The sequence below is a fragment of the Ursus maritimus genome, unplaced genomic scaffold, assembly GCF_017311325.1.
Source record: "Ursus maritimus isolate PB19 unplaced genomic scaffold, ASM1731132v1 scaffold_21, whole genome shotgun sequence".
In the NCBI taxonomy this organism is placed as follows: Eukaryota; Metazoa; Chordata; class Mammalia; order Carnivora; family Ursidae; genus Ursus; species Ursus maritimus.
The window spans coordinates 45,717,836-45,734,783 of NW_024424564.1; the positions used below are offsets into that span (position 1 = coordinate 45,717,836).

The window sequence follows — 16,948 nt, forward strand, 5'->3', positions numbered from 1 at the left end:
TCTAGCTTCCTCTGGAATCAACGGCAGAAGGCATGAGTCGTAAAGCGACGGCACACCCGGAAGGTCGTCACTGCGCTTTGCGATGTGTCCTCGTGGTCTCCGAGGAGCCAAAACGCCGGAGGTGTGTTTACAGTTACGTCACGGGCACATCCGGCGACTCCCCCAGAAGGCGTCCCGAATATTTGAAACGTGGCGGGGGTGCGCTGGAAGCTGGAGGCCCGGGAGTGGTGATGGCCGTTTTGTGTCCAGTAGCGCTTCGCGGACGCTTCGGCCCCTCTGTATCGCAGAGTGACCGGGGCTCCGGCCTTCTCTGGTCAATCGTCTGGCTCGGGTCTCACAGCTGGCGGCAGGTCGAGGGTCCGGGGCAGAGGTTCTGGTTACCATCCCTCCCCCTCCTTCCACCCCCGCCCCGCCCCTCCTTTTAGGTTCGGAAACTGAGTCCCAGAGGGCTACGGTATCCTAAGTAGCTCCGGTCGCTGGTGTAGGGGTAGCCGCCAGGATTCAAACCATATTTCCACGGTACTCAAACTTTGTCGTACGACGAAGATTTCTGGAGCGCTAATGTGTAGGATGGAAACTCCGGGTCTCACTTCCACTGATTGCTACTCAGCTATGTTTAAGCTGGAGGCCCGGAATCTGGATGTTAGTTAGCGGTTGTCATTCTGATGTGGCGACTCGGGAACCACTTTGCCACAAAGGACAACAGTGCTGTCCTTTCCGCAACTATTGGCCTCTGGAATTTGTCCTGAAATCTTATTCAGAGATTTCAAAACATTGAAAGAATCTGAGGATGTGTTTTTATTCACACTTCAGGTCCTTTTCTATCTGGTCTGCTAGGATTCCTCATCAGTCTCCCAGCGTGACTCCTTTATTGGAAAATAAATCTATTAGATCTGATAGCTGCCGGGCTCTGCCACTTGCTAGCTGTGTAGGCTTCACATCTCTGGGCTGCAGTTTCCTTATCTGTAAATTGGAGATGATAAACAATAATTGGGTACTGTGAGCGTAAAAATAAATTAATGTGAAAATAGTAATTCCACTTACCAGTTGTGTGTACTTGAACAGGTTATTTGATCTCTGTCAAGCTGCTTACTCATCTGTGAAATGAAAATGTTAATACAGGGGCGCCTGAATAGCTCTGTCCCTTAGGCATCTGCCTTCAGCTCAGGTGGTGATCTCAGGCTCCTGGGACTGAGCCTAGGGGTCTCCTTGCTCAGTGGGGAATCTGCTTCTCCCTCTCCCTCTGCAACTCTCCCTGCTTGTGCCGTCTGTCAAATACATAAATAGAATCTTTATTTTAAAAAAAAGCTAATAGGTGCATTTGTTTCCGTAAATTTTCTCCCAACCTCCTCATGTTCCCAGTTTTCCTAATTTTTGCTGATGGCACCCAGTTAATGGTGCTGGGTGCAAAGCGTTGTAGTCATCATCAATAGTTTCTGTTCCCTTTTCCACCACATTTCCACATCAATCCTTTACCCAATGTTCTTTGATGTACTTTCAAAATACCTTAAAAAAAAAAAAAAGACTTTATTTATTTATTTATTTATTTATTTATTTATTTATTTATCAGGGGGAGAGAGAGAGAGAGAGAGCCGGGGGAGCAGCAGGCAGAGCAAGAAGCAGATTCCATGAAGAGCAAGTAGCCAGATGGGACTTGATCCCAGGACTCTGGATCATGACCTGAGCCGAAGGCAGACGCTTAACTGACTGAGCTACCCAGGTATGCCAATTTTCAAAATACATCTTGAATGCTTTCCCTCACTGTATCCAGCCTCCTACTTGGACTCCCAGTGCCCAGTCTTGATTCTCTAGGATTCCTTCTCCAGTGGTACCCAAAGCAATCTGTTCACAGTTTCCTAGGAGCTTCATATTATGTGCTTAGAGTGAAACATGAATGTCTTCCTATGGCCTGTCTGGCCCCCAGCTACCTTTCAACTTTCTATCCTGACCCCCCCTTCTTTTTTAAATTTATTTGAGAGAGCGAGAGAGAGCAAGCACAGCAGGGGTGGGGGGAGAGAGAGAGAATCTCAGGCAGACTTCCCACTGATTGTGGAGCCCCCACACAGGGCTCCATCTCACGACCATGAGATCATGACCTGAGCTGAAACCAAGAGTCTCAGACACTTAACCAACTGCACAACCCCAGCACCCCTATATCCTGCCTTTGTCTCCTCACTGTGCTGTAGCTACCATGATCTTTTTTCTATGCCTTAAGTACATCGACTTCATATCTAGCTCAGCAGGGCCTCTGTACTTGCTATGCCTTCTGCATGGAACGTTCTTTCCCAGACCTAACCGTGGCTGGCTTGGTCTCATCATTTATGCCTCTGTTCCAAGAGTTATCTCCTCCGTGAGATCTCTGCCATTCCTTTTTTTTTTTTTTTTTTAAGATTTTTATTTATTTATTTGACAGAGAGACAGCCAGCGAGGGAGGGAACACAAGCAGGGGGAGTGGGAGAGGAAGAAGCAGGCTCCCAGCGGAAGAGCCCGACATGGGGCTCGATCCCAGGATCCCGGGATCACCCCCTGAGCTGAAGGCAGACACTTAACGACTGAGCCACCCAGGCGCCCCATCTGACTGCCATTCCTAAAAAGGCTGCTCCTCCCTGCATCCCTCCTCTCCCCCCTACTCTGCTTCATTTTCTTCATAGTTCTCATCACGCTCTGAAATATTTTTCTGTTTCCTTATTTATGTTCTGCCTCTGCCTCTAGAATATAAACTCCCTAAGAGTAGAGGCTTTGTCTGTCTGGCACCTAGAACAGTGCCAGTAATACATATTTATTGAATTGTTGAATGAAGACAGAGGGGTTTTAAGAGAATTGAATGAGAAAATAAATTTAGCACATTACCCTGGGCACATACATAAGCCCTCGATTAATGTTAGTGTAACTAAGATCAATATTAATTGTAATATGTTCTAAAATGTAAGGGAAGACGTATTTTTGCTCAGTTGCTTAAATCATGTCTTTCTTTCTTTCTTTCTTTCTCTTTCTTTCTTTCTTTCTTTCTTTCTTTCTTTCTTTCTTTCTTTCTTTCTTTTTTTTTTTTTTTGCTGTGGGTTCACAGGCCATCTGCTGCCGTCTCTCCCTTGTGTCAAGAGTTTAATCATCTGGGGCGCCTGGGTAGCGCAGTCGTTAAGGCGTCTGCCTTTGGCTCAGGGCGTGATCCCGGCGTTCCGGGATCGAGTCCCACATCGGGCTCCTCCGCTGGGAGCCTGCTTCTTCCTCTCTCACTCCCCTGCTGTGTTCCCGCTCTCGCTGGCTGTTTCTCTGTCACATAAATAAATAAAATCTTTAAAAAAAAAAAAAAAAAAGAGTTTAATCATCTTTCCCATATTTTGGCCCAGACGTCTCCCCAGATGGAGAAGGATTTGGAGTGTCCTGTCTCATTCTCAGTAATGGGTCTCTGGCCTTAGGTGGGAGATCTTGCCTTCATTCCTCCTCTCAACCGACACCCCTGCTGCCTCTCTCTCTCTGTGTCCCACTGCCCACATGCAGCTGGGATGACCCTCCTTCACATTAAATCAGAGGGGCCCGCCCTCCCATCTTCCCTTTGAAAGGTTTAGTAGCTTACCTCTAGCCTGGGGAGAAAATCCCGCACTCTGTTCTCTGCAGCTTGCGAAATGGCAGCCTCTCGCTGGCAGCGTTCTCTTTCTGGGTCATACCCATGTTCCTTACTGCCCGGAGACCTCTTTACCCGCGGTCCTCTGCTGCCCAGAATGCACCTCCCCTGGATCTTCATGCACTCGTGTCTTCATCAGTCATTTCCTGACCACCCCTCCGAGGAGCCTGGCGCTGTGCTCGTTTACTTTCTCTCTCCCACGGGCCTGGCACTCCTCTGGGGACTTACAGGAGCTAGTTTAATTCTCACCGCGGCTGTGTGAGGTCGAGCCTACCAGTCTTCCCATTTTCCAGATGGAGATACGGAGCAGTGCTCTAGGCTGAACAGTGCATAGAGAAAAGGGAGGTTTCGAACTCAGGCCGCCACCTGGCTTCTTTTGCCTCTGCGTTGGTGTTTTACTGGATGACTAACGTTTATCTCGTAAAAAAGTATTTGTTTGGTTTTTTTTGTCTCATGAGAAATGGAAACCTCACGAGAGGTGGGGCTTTTTTCTTTTTAATCTGACAAGGATTTTATTTTATTTATTTATTTTCTTAATAATTTTTATTTTGTTATATTAGTCACCATACAGTACTTCCCCAGTTTTTGATGTAAAGTTCCATGATTCATTATTTGCGTATAACACCCAGTGCTCCATGCAATACGTGCCCTCCTTAATACCTATCACCCGGCCTATCCCATTCCCCCACCCCCCTCCCCTCTGAAGCCCTCAGTTTGTTTCCCAGAGTCCGCAGTCTCTCATGGTTCATACCCCCTTCTGTTTACCCCCCCTTCATTCTTCCCTTCTACCGATTTTCCTACTTCTTATGCTCTATAAATGAGTGAAACCATATGATAATTGTCTTTCTCTGCTTGACTTATTTCACTTAGCATAATCTCCTCCAGTGCCATCCATGTTGCAGCAAATGTTGAGAAATCGTTCTTTCTAATTGCTGAGTAATATTCCATTGTATATATGGACCACATCTTCTTAATCCAGTCATCTGTTGAAGGGCATCTTGGCTCCTTCCACAATTTAGCTATTGTGGACAATGCTGCTATGAACATTGGGGTGCATATGGCCCTTCTTTTCACTACGTCTGTATCTTTGGGGTAAATACCCAGTAGTGCAATTGCTGGATCATAAGGTAGCTCAATTTTTAACTTTTTAAGGGACCAAGAGGTGGATCTGGGTGTTTCGTTTGCTGCTGTATCCCCAGCACCTAGAATCACCACACAGTTGGTGCTTGGAAAATGTCTGTTGGCCCACGAGTGACCTCTGTGGACAGGTGCTTTCCTCTGTGTGTCCACAGCACTTGCTGGAGTGCTCTGTTGCTGTGCTGACCACATATCTGTCTCTGGTCCCAGTGTCTCCCACCTCTGGTACTCCAGACCCTGCGTTCCTCTGCCATGTGGCTGCATTGTTTCATGAGGAGGCCTCAGGGCCCAGCACAGGGCCTGGCACATGGAATGTGCCCAGGAAGTGCTTAATGAATCCAGGGCCTCTGGATCCTGCTTTCAGAGGCTGTAAAATAAAACATTTGAACATTCTTGCCAGAAAAATGTAGGTTTGAAGGCAGATCCCCATTTCTCAAAAGGTTTCCATGGCATCTTCCCACTTTAGAGAGGCATAGACACTGCCCTTGGGCAATTGAGTGACTAATTGTGTTATTACCAACAATGGCTGACAGTAGCATCACAATTTGTAAGTGACAAGGTCCGTAATTTTATCTGAGGCTCATGACTACCATATTTTAATACAAACTCTACGTTTGGTAGAATGAGGCTCAGAGAGGTACATTCACTAACACAAGGTCACACAGGCAGTGAGAGGCAAAGCTGGGATTTTATTTCCTCATTCCACAGACATTCCTGGGGCACCTTCCATGTGCCTGGTATAGGCTAGGTGTGGGATGCAGCAGGGAGCAGAGTGGGTGAGGGTCTTGCTCTCAAGAGGGTACTTTTAAGTGGGGGAAGGTTGACACTGGGCAGGTGTGGGGAGATGTGACAAGTAGGTAACGATGCTTTGTGTTAGAGAATGGTCTAGGGTGCCGCTCTTGTAAGAGCAGGGTTCAGGGAGGCCCCTCTGGGGAAGTGACATTGGAGCAGAAACTGGAGGATAAGAGGGAGTGAGCAGGGAAGAGCCTGGAGAGCCGCTTACATCTGCTTGGATGTGCCCAGTACTGGGGAGCTCATTCTCTGACACCACTCTACCCTCTATGGACTTCTTTTTGGTTAACATTTCCAGTTCCTTTGTCTATTTCTTGGTGGCACCGCAAGCGCCACTTGGGTCTCATTTCCCCCACGCTTCGCACTTTGTCAGAATTCTAACAAAATGGCCACTTCTGGAATTCCTCTTCTCCCCTCCTCTGGGATCCCTGATTCCTGCTTGGTTTCTCCGCTCCTTTTTGGGGGCTTCTTAACTTCCTTCTCTACACCCTCCCCCCCTTCACATGAACACATTCTCTCTCCTTTCATCTCCGTGGAGCCTGCTCATGCCAGGGTGAATGAGCTCCTTCTTAGCTGCTGGCTTGGGCATCTTCACTGAGCTGGACTGGTCCACATTCTTTCCAGTGCCTGCATTCTGCCATTCCTTCTTCCTCAGGGCCTCCCCAAAAGCTACTGTCTCTGCTTGGAAGGCATCTGTTCTTTGATGGGTTTTTAGCTCTTGAAGATGTCACTTCTTTGGCGACACCTTCTTTGCTCCCCGTGCTCCCCTTTTGAACGCTTGTGGCAATAGTAATTAAATGAGTGTGTGTGTACCTATTTGATCCGCGTGTCTCTTCGGTCACATAGAGCACCCTGAGAGGGTGGGGGTAGGACTCAGTTGCTAGAACAGTGCTTGACATAGAGTAGTCGACCAATTAGGATTGGTTGATTAAGTCCCTGGATTAGAGGATCAAAATTGGTCTGCGATCCTTCATTCAATGGGTAGCACTAAGAGCCACCCCTTTGCAGCAGGACCCTGTGTATATAAGGATTGATAGTGAGATTCTTGTCTTCCAGCTGCTCCCAGTCTATCCGAGTCAGTGACTACCAAGCAATTTCTAAACTGAAAAAGGGAGAGCCCTAGGTGACTGCCAGGCCCCCCAATATACATCCCCTCCTGTCATGTCTAGAAGTGAGAGGCACCATCGTTCCTGTTTTCTGACAGCCTCTTGTGCTCTTCTGGCCTGGCCTGGCCCTGCCAGATAGGCACAGGCATTTTCTAATAGGAGCTTCCAATACCTTCAAAAGGGAAGTAGCATTTTTGAGTGCTTACTCTACGCCAGGCGATGTGTTTGTGCTTTATGTCATCATTCATCTCTTTGATTCTTTCTGAGAGTCCTCTGACACAGGCATCAGCCCTCCCATTAATGTGGGTGGGGAGAAGGAGGCTCAGGCCGGTTGGGCCCTTGGCCCAGTGAGTAACAGCTGAGCCAGGATTTGAGGGCAGTTTTGTGGATTCAAAATCTCCCATTCCTTACAGGGCGGTGGGGAAGGCCTTTCCTGAGGTTTGGAAGGTTCTCTCTCACGCCCCTCCTCTGTCTCTTGCCTTTCCTATCTCTAATTTATTCAGACCCTTCCTATCCTGAATATTAGTGGCAGCTCCAGAATTTCCCCACTGGAGGGGCTCAGTGACAGGAATCTGAAGGTGAAAAGGGGGAGCCCTGGACTTGTCTTGAAGCAGTTTTTGCATAGCAGATGCCCTGTTTTCACTAAGGCCCATTCATTGGGGGAAGGCACTCGCGCTTGCGAGGGGGCTGCCCCTGAAGACATCCAGACAGAACAAGATGGGGAGACAGGGAAGGGACAAGAAAGCAAGCAAGCATCTGTTCCTTGAAAGCTGCCTACACATGAGGCATCTCATGTATTTAGATTTTTCTAGACTGTGAGGTGAAGAGTTGTCAGGATCTGTGGTGTGCTTGAGAACTTGACCATATAATTTACTATCCGTATTGGGGCCCTTTTGGAAGACAAAAGGGTCACTATCAAAATTTATACCAGCCGGGGTACCTGGGTGGCTCAGTGGGTTAAATGTCTGCCTTCAGCTCAGGTCATGATCCCAGGGTCCTGGGATCGAGTCCCACTTTGGGCTCTCTGCTTGGTGGGGAGCCTGCTTCTCCTTCTCCCTCTGCCCCTCTCCTCCACCCCCCCCCCATGCTCTCTTTCTCTCAAATGAATAAATAAAATCTTTTTTAAAAAACCTGAAAAAAATTATACCAGACAAAAGGCATAAATTGGGATGGTTCCAGGCAAACCAGGAGTTTCGTCACCCTAAGCAGGAGGGAAATAAAATTGCCCTCTGTTCTGGTTATCTACTGCTATGTAACATCCCTCCAAAATGTGACAACTTAAAAGAACAATAATCCTTTTATCATCTCTGTTGGTTTCTGCGAGTCAAGAATTTGTGAAGGGATTGGCTGGTGCTAGCCCAGGGTCTCCCAGGCCGCGGGTGGAGGTGGATAGCTGAGGGCTGGCTTGAACCTTCTCTTTCTGTCTCCTTTAGTCTCAGGGTCTCACCATGTGGCGAGTCCACACAGAGAGCTGGGCTTTCTCACAACGTGGCGGCCTCAGGGCAGTCAGACTACTTACACGGGGGCTGAAGATTTCCAGAGCTAGTATTCTGGCTAATGAGCTGGTAGCTGCGTGGCCTTCTACCACCTAGTCTCAGATGCCAGGCAGCGTCGGCTCCACCCCTTCTGTTGCTTACCAGTGAGTCACAGGCCTGCCCAGAAGCAAGGCACAAGGTTCTGGAAGAGCATGTGGAATGAGAGATATTGTCGGGACCGTCTTAGGAGCTTAGAATCTGCCACAGATGTAAACTTGCCTTTTCTTTTTTGTAAGATTTATTAATTTAAGAGAGAGAGTGAGAGAGAGCACTCAGTGAGGAGGGGCAGAGGGAGAGGGAGAGAGAGAATCCCAAGCAGACTCCACACTGAGCGCGTACCCCAACATGGGGCTCGATCCCACGACCCTGAGATCACCACCTGAGCTGAAACCAAGAGTCGGACTCTCAACTGACTGCGTCCCCAGACACCCCAAACTGGCCTTTTCCGAGAGTCACTGGTTGGTTGTCAGCAACCATGTGACTGAAGAGTTTCTGAGGGAGTCTGGCTGGGACGAGACCCAGCATGAGGTTCCGGTTTACCAAGGGAAAGCTGCGCAGGGGAAGTGGAGAAGTCACTGGAAACATAGAAAGGGAGAGTCACAGAGCCAGGGGCTGGCCTTGTCTGGGGAGCGGGTTCTTGGCCACACTGGCTGCAGCAGCATCCCGATTTCCTGGGCAAGGCTGCCCTCCCCCCCACAGCTGCCTCTGCTGAGAAGTGCTTCTTCGGAATAATGCCGTTCCTTGTTCTGCCTCCCTCCCGCCCAGCGGCCCTGGGAGACCCGGGGTCCTCATGGAGCTTTCACTGCGGGCGGTAGGTGCCGGTCAGGCTAACAAAAGCACCCTGTCCTGTTCATGGTTGTATGTCCCGTGCTCTCCATTAATAGACGGATCATCCGTTTATACAGCACCCTCACGAGATAGGTTAAAGGGAGTCGGCCCCTGCCTTGTGTGCAGATAGACCCCAAACTGTTCGGATGGATTCACCCACGTCTCCTGGTGGTGATCCGTCAGCGTGGCCGGTGACCTGCACCTCCTTGTGGGCCTTCCACGAACCTCCACAGGGCTTATCGCCCCATTTTCTAGGTGAGAAAATAGAGGTGCAATGAGGAGACGTGTCTTACCCAAGGTCAGCCAGCTGGTAGTGGTGCAATTGGAATGGTAAGCCAGCTGTGCCCGAAACCAAAGCTGGCACTCGGACACAATCCCCAAATTCAAAAAAGCCCTAACAACCAAAAGCTTTCTCATGAGGTTGGGACAAGTGCTTGTTGGCAAACCTGATATCAGCTGGACAGGATGTTATTTATAACCTTTATCTTATCCCACCTAGTATGATCCTTTATACATTTTGTTGCATAAAAATGAAAGGGTTTATGGAGTACCCTTAGTACCCTTATGTCCCAGAGCTCGCTGGGCATAGTCCCTAATATATGGTAGGCTCTCCATATGCATTTATGAATGCAAAGAGCTCCAGGTTAATCAAACACATTGAGTCCCAAGGGTTTCCGATGAGGAATTGGGGACCTGTACGAACCTTTTCTGTCTCAGTGATGACACAGAGACCACTGCCCCATTTTACAGATAAGAAAGACTGAGGGTGGGGACCATAGAGCCCCAGGCCGACTCCTTAGAACCACAGCATTTTATCATCTGTTGCAGGGGGTGCTGGGAGGAAGGGAAGCCTTTGAGTCACCAACTCACCCCAGCTTCCGAAGAGCCTTGTTGCCCCAGCAAATGTTTAAAAATAGAAAACCTGGAGGGATTAAAGCCCCAGAGAACGCTTCAAGTCCCCCAGAAGAAAGGGAGGCTTGCTGTATGTTCTGATGGTCTGCATTCAAATTTATTTTTTATCTCAGCTGGATGTACACTCACCCGTCACAGGATCAGCTCTCAGAATAGAGAGCTACCTGTTGAATCATCCACCCCACTTCCTGCCTCATGCGGGCATCTCTCCAAGTGCTGAGCCATCCGCTTCTCTGCCGGGGCCTGAGATATATCAGGATTTGCAGGCCTGGTGACAGAAGACAAAATAGACTCCCATTTCCTTCGGAACCATTTAGCTGGTTTAGGGACTGCTTGATTGTTTCAATGGGATGAGCAATAACCAGGCCTCTCCTTGGCGCCTTTTCTCCTCCCCATACTTGCTGTTCTATTGGAAGCTGGGATGTGGTGTCCTGGGGACAAAGGCAAACACTGATCTTGGCTCAGTCTGGCTGTTGAGTGAATAGGTGCCCCTCTCGGAACCTCAGGCCCACTTTCTGCAGCAGAGACGTTGCTCTCTTTCTCCATTCGTGCTACCCGCGCTGGCTCCCGGTGGCCTTAGGACTAGAAATCGTGCCTGGCAGGTGCCTGGAGAGACTTGTTGGGGCCACGTGACCGCAGGGGATATTGAAGGAGGTCTCCTAGGGCAATATGGTATCATGGCAATGAAAACAGCCATCCGTGGAGACAGACTCCCTGAATTTGTATCTATGACCTTGGGCAGGTCATGCAACCATCTGAGTCTCAGCTTCCTCATCTGTAAAATGGGTGGAATCATAGTAAGTAGGTAGTGAGAATTAAGTCAGATAATATGTAAAGTGTTTAAAGCGGTGCCTGGTGTGCAGTAAACTCTTAATCCATGCCAGTCGGATTAGCATGGGCACCAGAAGCCTGTGGGGGGCTTTGGCAGGGGCAAGATCTTGCAGCATTTCAAAAGCAATCATTGGTCACTTGTGGGGATCCAGGCCCCAAGCTGACCACTCAGAGTTCAGAGAGGGAACCAGTTATGCTCTCAAATAGCTCAAAGTCTAGTGGGAAAGCAGGTGTGACTGATTCAGGGGCTGCAATACCTATAAAGTGCTTAATGAAAGATATTTTGAGTCCACATTTAAAAAGCAGATTTCACATAAAAATCCAGATTTTTGGCTTCTCTTATGATCCAGCAACACCGGGTTGGCTTTCATGCATGATGGTAAGAGCCTGGAGCTGTGTAGGTACTGCCGTCCAGGTTGGGGGGGTCTTTCTACTTTGCCCCACTCCCCACTCTTCCCTATTGCATCCTACCTGCCCATCTTCATGTTCGTGTGTGCCTGCTGCCTGGGCTTTTGGGAATTTGCAGGTAAATTACAATGCAATGCTGTGAATGCACTGGGAATACAACAAGGGGTAATAACTCAGCTGTGGGCAGCCAGGAAAAGCTTCCCAAGGGAGGCCATATCCCAGCTGCTTCTCTATAATATGTGTGAATGCTGCTGAACACCCTTGTCTTTCTGGCTCAAGGATGCGCACAGAGGACACCAAGTCCTCTGAGCTGGCAGGGATCTCTGCCATAAAGCCGCCAGGGCTCAGTGGCTTGTGTGATCACACAGCCAGCCGATGGCACGTCCAGGCTAGAACCAGGACTGCCCACCAGAAGCAGCCGTGGGCCTCGGGAGTCTGCAATTTGTACTCTGGAATCTTGATCCTGTCTCTGCCACTTACCTGCAGCATGACCGTGGGTAACTCCTTTCATCTCCTTAAGCCTCGGTTTCCTTGCCTATAGAGTAGGGCTAAGGATTCTGACTCAAGGGAGGATTCTAGACCTGTATGGGGCATCACGACTGTTGTGAAATAGCCGCCTTCTTCCAACAGATTTGGCACATCTGTTCGGCAGACACCTTAGAGGGGACCTGTCCCCTGCCTGCCTTTGCCACGCCTACTCCTTTGCACGTGGGAGCATGCATGACCTTTTTCCAGGCATGGACCCAGGAAGGGAATATTTGGCATTCTCTGACCTTGACTGTGAACAGGACCCCGGATGCAGAGCACCAGGGCTCCCCTCTGTCAGGAAGCTCCAAGGTCAAAGGAGATGCTGAGATAGGGATGAGAATGAAGCCAACTTCCCTGGGAAAAGAGGAGAAACGTCAGTAATTACTTTGTTTTCTTCAAGATATCTACCACTGCATGTCAGGGGCTACATTCATTCATTCATTTATTTATGTATATATTTATTTATTTGAGAGAGAGCAAGCATGAGCAGGGGAGAGGGGCAGAGAGAGAGGGAGAGGAAGAGAATTTCAAGCCGACTTCCCGCCAAGCATGGAGCCCAACATGGGGCTCGATATCATGACCTCGAGATCATGACCTGAGCAGAAATTAAGAGTCGGACACTTAACTGAGCCATCCAGGCACCCCTATTTGTTTTTTATCTTTTATTTTTTTTTAAGTAGGCTCTATGCCCAGTGTGGGCCTTGGAGTCATGGCCCTGAGCTTGAGAGTTGCGTGTTCTACTGACTGAGCCAGCCAGGCACCCCCAGGGGCTATCTTTAAATCCCTGTTCAGTGACTTAAATTATTGAGAGAACATAGCATTATGGTTGACTCCCTCGATTTGGGGGTTCCACTCTCCTGAGTTCCATTATTGACTTTCTTCCTTATTAGTTGAGTGTGCATTTGGACAAAATTTTAAACTTCTCTAAACCTCAATGCCTTCATCTGAAAAATGGGCTTCTTATTGTAGGGCTTTGTGGAAATTAAGTGAAATTATATGGTGACGAGCTTAGCGTAGCGAGAAGCTCAATAAAGGCCAGATATTACTGTTATTGGAAATAGTCATAAAAACCCCCCGTCATGTGTGTACAGCATTTTACCATTTGTGAACTGGTCGTGCTTTTCTTATCCCATTTGACCTTTACCACTCTTTGAGAGGTGACCAGTGCGGGGATTGTGACCTCATTGCACAGATGAGAGTACTGGAGCCCAGAGAGGGCAGCAGTCTGCTCAAGGTCACACAGTTTGTGAATGGTAGAGCCAGTTCAAGTCGTCTTGGATGAAGGATGCGCAGTGTTGTTTATAGGGCCAGGCCAGACCAGCTGCACATGCAGTTGGACTGCTCCTTGGCCACTCCGGTTCTTCTAAAGACCCGTTTATGGAGAAATAATCCAGAGTGTTGTTTCAAACCCTTGTTGTACCTATATTTGTACTCTGAGCCTATACCACCTCTGGGGGCTGGGCAGAGAAACTTCTCCTTGCGCTGTGGTGTCAGACTGACTACTCCTTGCTTCTGTCCTAGAACCACCTCTGTGGGGTTCCCAGCAGCCCCCTTCCCAGCCTGATCCGCTTACCGGAAGGCTCATGTGTTTTGAGTTCCAGCCACAGGGTGGCGCTGCTCCCCAAGCCATGAAAAGTCCAGCCCCTCGCCAGGACTGCTTTTCAGTGGCTCAAGTATGAATTAAACACCTACTATGCACAAGTCACCATGGTCACTGAGGAGAGGGCTTCAGTAGTCACTACTGTTATATGAGGATATATGAACAACAGCAACAACAAAACCAATAACGCCAAGGCATAGATTACCTGGTTCTGTTTGCTAAATAATCCTGATGTATCAGATGAGGAGAATCTTTCCACCCACATCTGAGGAGGAAACTGAGGCTCAGAGAGGTGCCAGGGCTTGCGTAAAGGCACAGAGTCGAGTGACACATGGTGGGCACTCAATGAATCAGAGGTGGTAGATTGAATGGGGGAGACCAGGCACGTCCTCCATTGCCAGTATCTGTCTGTGAGGACAAGGGCTGCCGTATTTGCCTTTCTGGCCCCAGCCCTCCCTGTCCCGCTTGCGGAGGGCTTCAGCAGGCGTCTGTGGCAGGGAGAGAAGAGGCAGGTGGCCTCCCTCAGGCCACTCGGCCTCCCCGAAGCTGTAGTGCCCAACAGCATGCCAGCTGCAGCCTCCAGGCCAGGCTCTCCGGATGCACTCGGGCTGCGAGGTGCAGCGGCTGGGTTGGAGCCCTGTGAAGAGCCCGCAGAAAGAGGTCACTGCTTTCACCACGACGCGTGGGCAGGGTGTGAGTGACTCACCATAATTTGTGCCCCGAAGGCTGCCAGGTGGCTGAGTGGTCGGGAATGATTCTTTCATTCATTCACTCATTTATTCATTCAGCAAACCCTCCCTAAGAGCCCGCTACGTGCTAAACATGAGGGACACAGGAAAAACAAAGCCCCCGTCGTCCTGGGACTTTCAGAGCAGTGGGGAAGACAGAGGGCAAATGGTGAACAATACAGTGTGGTAGGTGTTGCTTGGAGGTCTGTCCTAAGTTCATGGGGGTGAGTGAGTCTGCTGGGGCAGGGGAGCAGGCTACCCAGAGGACGGAGCCTTTGGCAGGATCTTGAAGGATGAGACACATGCACGTATTAACCAGGCAAAAGGAGCCTGCAGGTGGAGGGAAGGGAGAGTCAGGGACGATGCTGTGTGTACAGAAGCAAGAGCTGTCAAAGGGCATCGTGCATTTGGGGATGGAGAGGAGGTGCAGCTGGAAAGATAGCGGGGCAGCCGCAGAGGGGCCTCAAAAGCTGTCCCAAGGACAGTGAATTGTGTCTCATAGATGAAAGAAAACATTTCAAGACTTCTAATCATCATGCCGGGAGCCGTGCTAAGCTCGAGATCCAGAGTTGAGCACCGTGGTTCTTGCCATCAGAGAGCTCAGAATGTCATGGAGAACATGGACAAAGAGAAGACCCTCCCTCACCCTTACTGAGCGCTGGCGATTTGCCATGCGTGGTGCTAACGGCTTTCTGAGCGTTGGCTTGTTACCCACCGTACAAGGCGGGTACTGTTATCATCCCCATTCTTCAGATGAGTGACCTGAGGCTTGATATGCTTCAGCAAGTTGTCTGAGGTCATGGAACTGGTAATGGTGGAGTCAGGACTTGCCTTTTTAACTTTGCCTTTTTGCTTTTTAACGGTCACCTTTACTAAAGTTAATTCATCAATTTTTATAGATTTTTCGTGCACATGGTACAAAATTCGGAAAGTGCCCGGTGAAGGTGCTCTTGCTTACAACCCTGCTTCCAGCCCTCCCTCCCCAGAGGTGACCACTCTTAGCAGTTTCTGGTGCTTTCTTTTAGAGATGTTCCATCCAGACTTAAGCCCGAAAGGTAAGACAAGACAAGTGCATGGTAATCACACAGCCGGGCTTTGGGAGCAGCCTGTCAGGGATTGAATGCTGACTTTTTAGGGTGATCTTGAAGAGTGTTACCACTAAATTAAGGTTTGAGCAAGAAGCAGGAAGTCTTGGAGGGAGGGGGGACGTGGCAGGGTGTGTGTGTGTGAGGGCAGAGGGCTGGACTTGGGGCAGGGATTGAGGTGAGGGAATGAGGACCCGTGGGGCCCAGAGAGGGACTGGGTGGGGGCCAGACTGTGAAGTGGGACGTGTATCACCATGAAGGCAGCTGGTTAGCGGGGCTGGAGGTGCGCTGAGATGGAGACGGGTGACAGTCCCTCATGCTGACTCCCGGACCAGTTCCAGCTCATCTGGGGCACACCAGCGCTGAGCCGCTGGTTCTGGGCTGACGGCAAGGCCATGGACTCAGGGGTTCAGGCGGTCCAGCCTGAGTGGCCAGCGGGGAGGTTCCTTCCTGAGCTTCAAGGCCAGTTAGCGCTTCACAGAGGTTCATCACCCCGTCATTCCTCACCGTGGAGGTAAAGGCAGGGTGGTGGGGAGCAGAAGGGCTTGAGAGAGGCCCTGTGCTGGAATGGGCTGGGGGCACGGGATCCTTCTCTGGATGTTTCCAGGCTGCATCTGAACAGGCATTCACAGCTGCAGAGCTCTCCTGGGGAGGGTGGGAGCCTCTATGTAGATACACTAGTATGTGTTAGATCATGTAATAATATAATATAGTGCATGTAATTATATATATGTTATTTTGTTTGACTGTCACCTCCTCCTGTATTGAAGCCAGTTTTCAAAATAATAAGCAGGTTCTCTGGTGTCCTCCCCTCTCCCTGCCAAGATGGTCTCATCTCCGGCCCCTGGGAGCCCCTTCAAGTTGGACGCTGAGCCTTGTGACCCAGCCTGCGTCATCTTTGATAACTTCCTGGCTTTCTGGAAGAACAGAATGTTCCGGACTCATCTTGTACTTTTCCTTCCCAAGTCCTGGAATCCACCATCTCTCTGAGGAGCCCTGGGTCCCTTCCACGAGAAGCACCATTGGGAGCCCACAGCCTGGCAGCCCCCTCCACCTCCCCTGGCGGTGGGGCATTAGAGGTCCGGTTAAGTCCTCCCAGACTCACCTGAGGCCGAGAACAAAGATACGGGAAATATTCATGCTCTGTACCCCTGGGCTGCGATGGCGCAGTGGGAGCACGTGGACCTGGATTCAAGCCCCAGCTCCGCTGCTGTATGTCCGAGTGACTCTGGGCACGTGACTTATCCTTTCTGAGCCTCGGGAGCCTCATCCGTGAGATGGGGTTAATAGTACTCACCTTGTGTTAGCGTGCGGATGACATGAGACAACACTTAGATTTCTGACCCATCTCGCTTACAGCAGGTGCTCGCTCAGTGAGTGTGAATTCCCTTCTGATCCCTCCTTGACCATGTGACTTCAGCATCCCCGGAGGCTGGGACTGGATTATTGGATGGTTTCGGACAGGGGAAAGGAGATGGCTAGGGAAGAGGAAGAAATTGGGAAATAGATGTTTGTGGACAAATCAATGGGAGCTGGGGGGGGGGATTAATTCAAAACAGGGACGATGATTTTAATGGTCAGATTTGTCCAACAAAGGAAGGTTCTGTTTGCTTGGGAAAGGGGGAGGGCCTCCTATTGCTAGAAGTATGTAAGTAGAGGCAGAGAGACCATTGCCACAGGTAGGTTTTTGTGAAGACTCCCACACTGGCTGGGAGGTTGATTCATTCACTCTGCAAACTTTTGGAATCCTCCTGGTCCTTGTCCAGCCCTATGATGGGACAGGGGATGCCAAGGTGACTGGGATACCATTTCTGGCCCAGGGAGCACCCAGTCCAG

General features: G+C 49.8%; 1 long non-coding RNA gene across 2 annotated transcripts in view; it reads left to right on the top strand.

Moving 5' to 3' along the window:
- The first annotated feature begins 22 nt into the window (after positions 1–22).
- The window catches only part of LOC103676419, a 54,778-nt gene continuing 37,852 nt past the window's right edge, over positions 23–16,948 (top strand). The window contains exons 1-2 of one of the 2 annotated variants that reach the window (XR_572107.2): positions 23–121; positions 1,571–1,720. This is a non-coding gene — a long non-coding RNA (uncharacterized LOC103676419). Of the gene's footprint in view, positions 351–1,570; positions 1,721–16,948 lie in introns of both variants that reach the window. The other variant, XR_005836753.1, reaches the window with a different exon arrangement.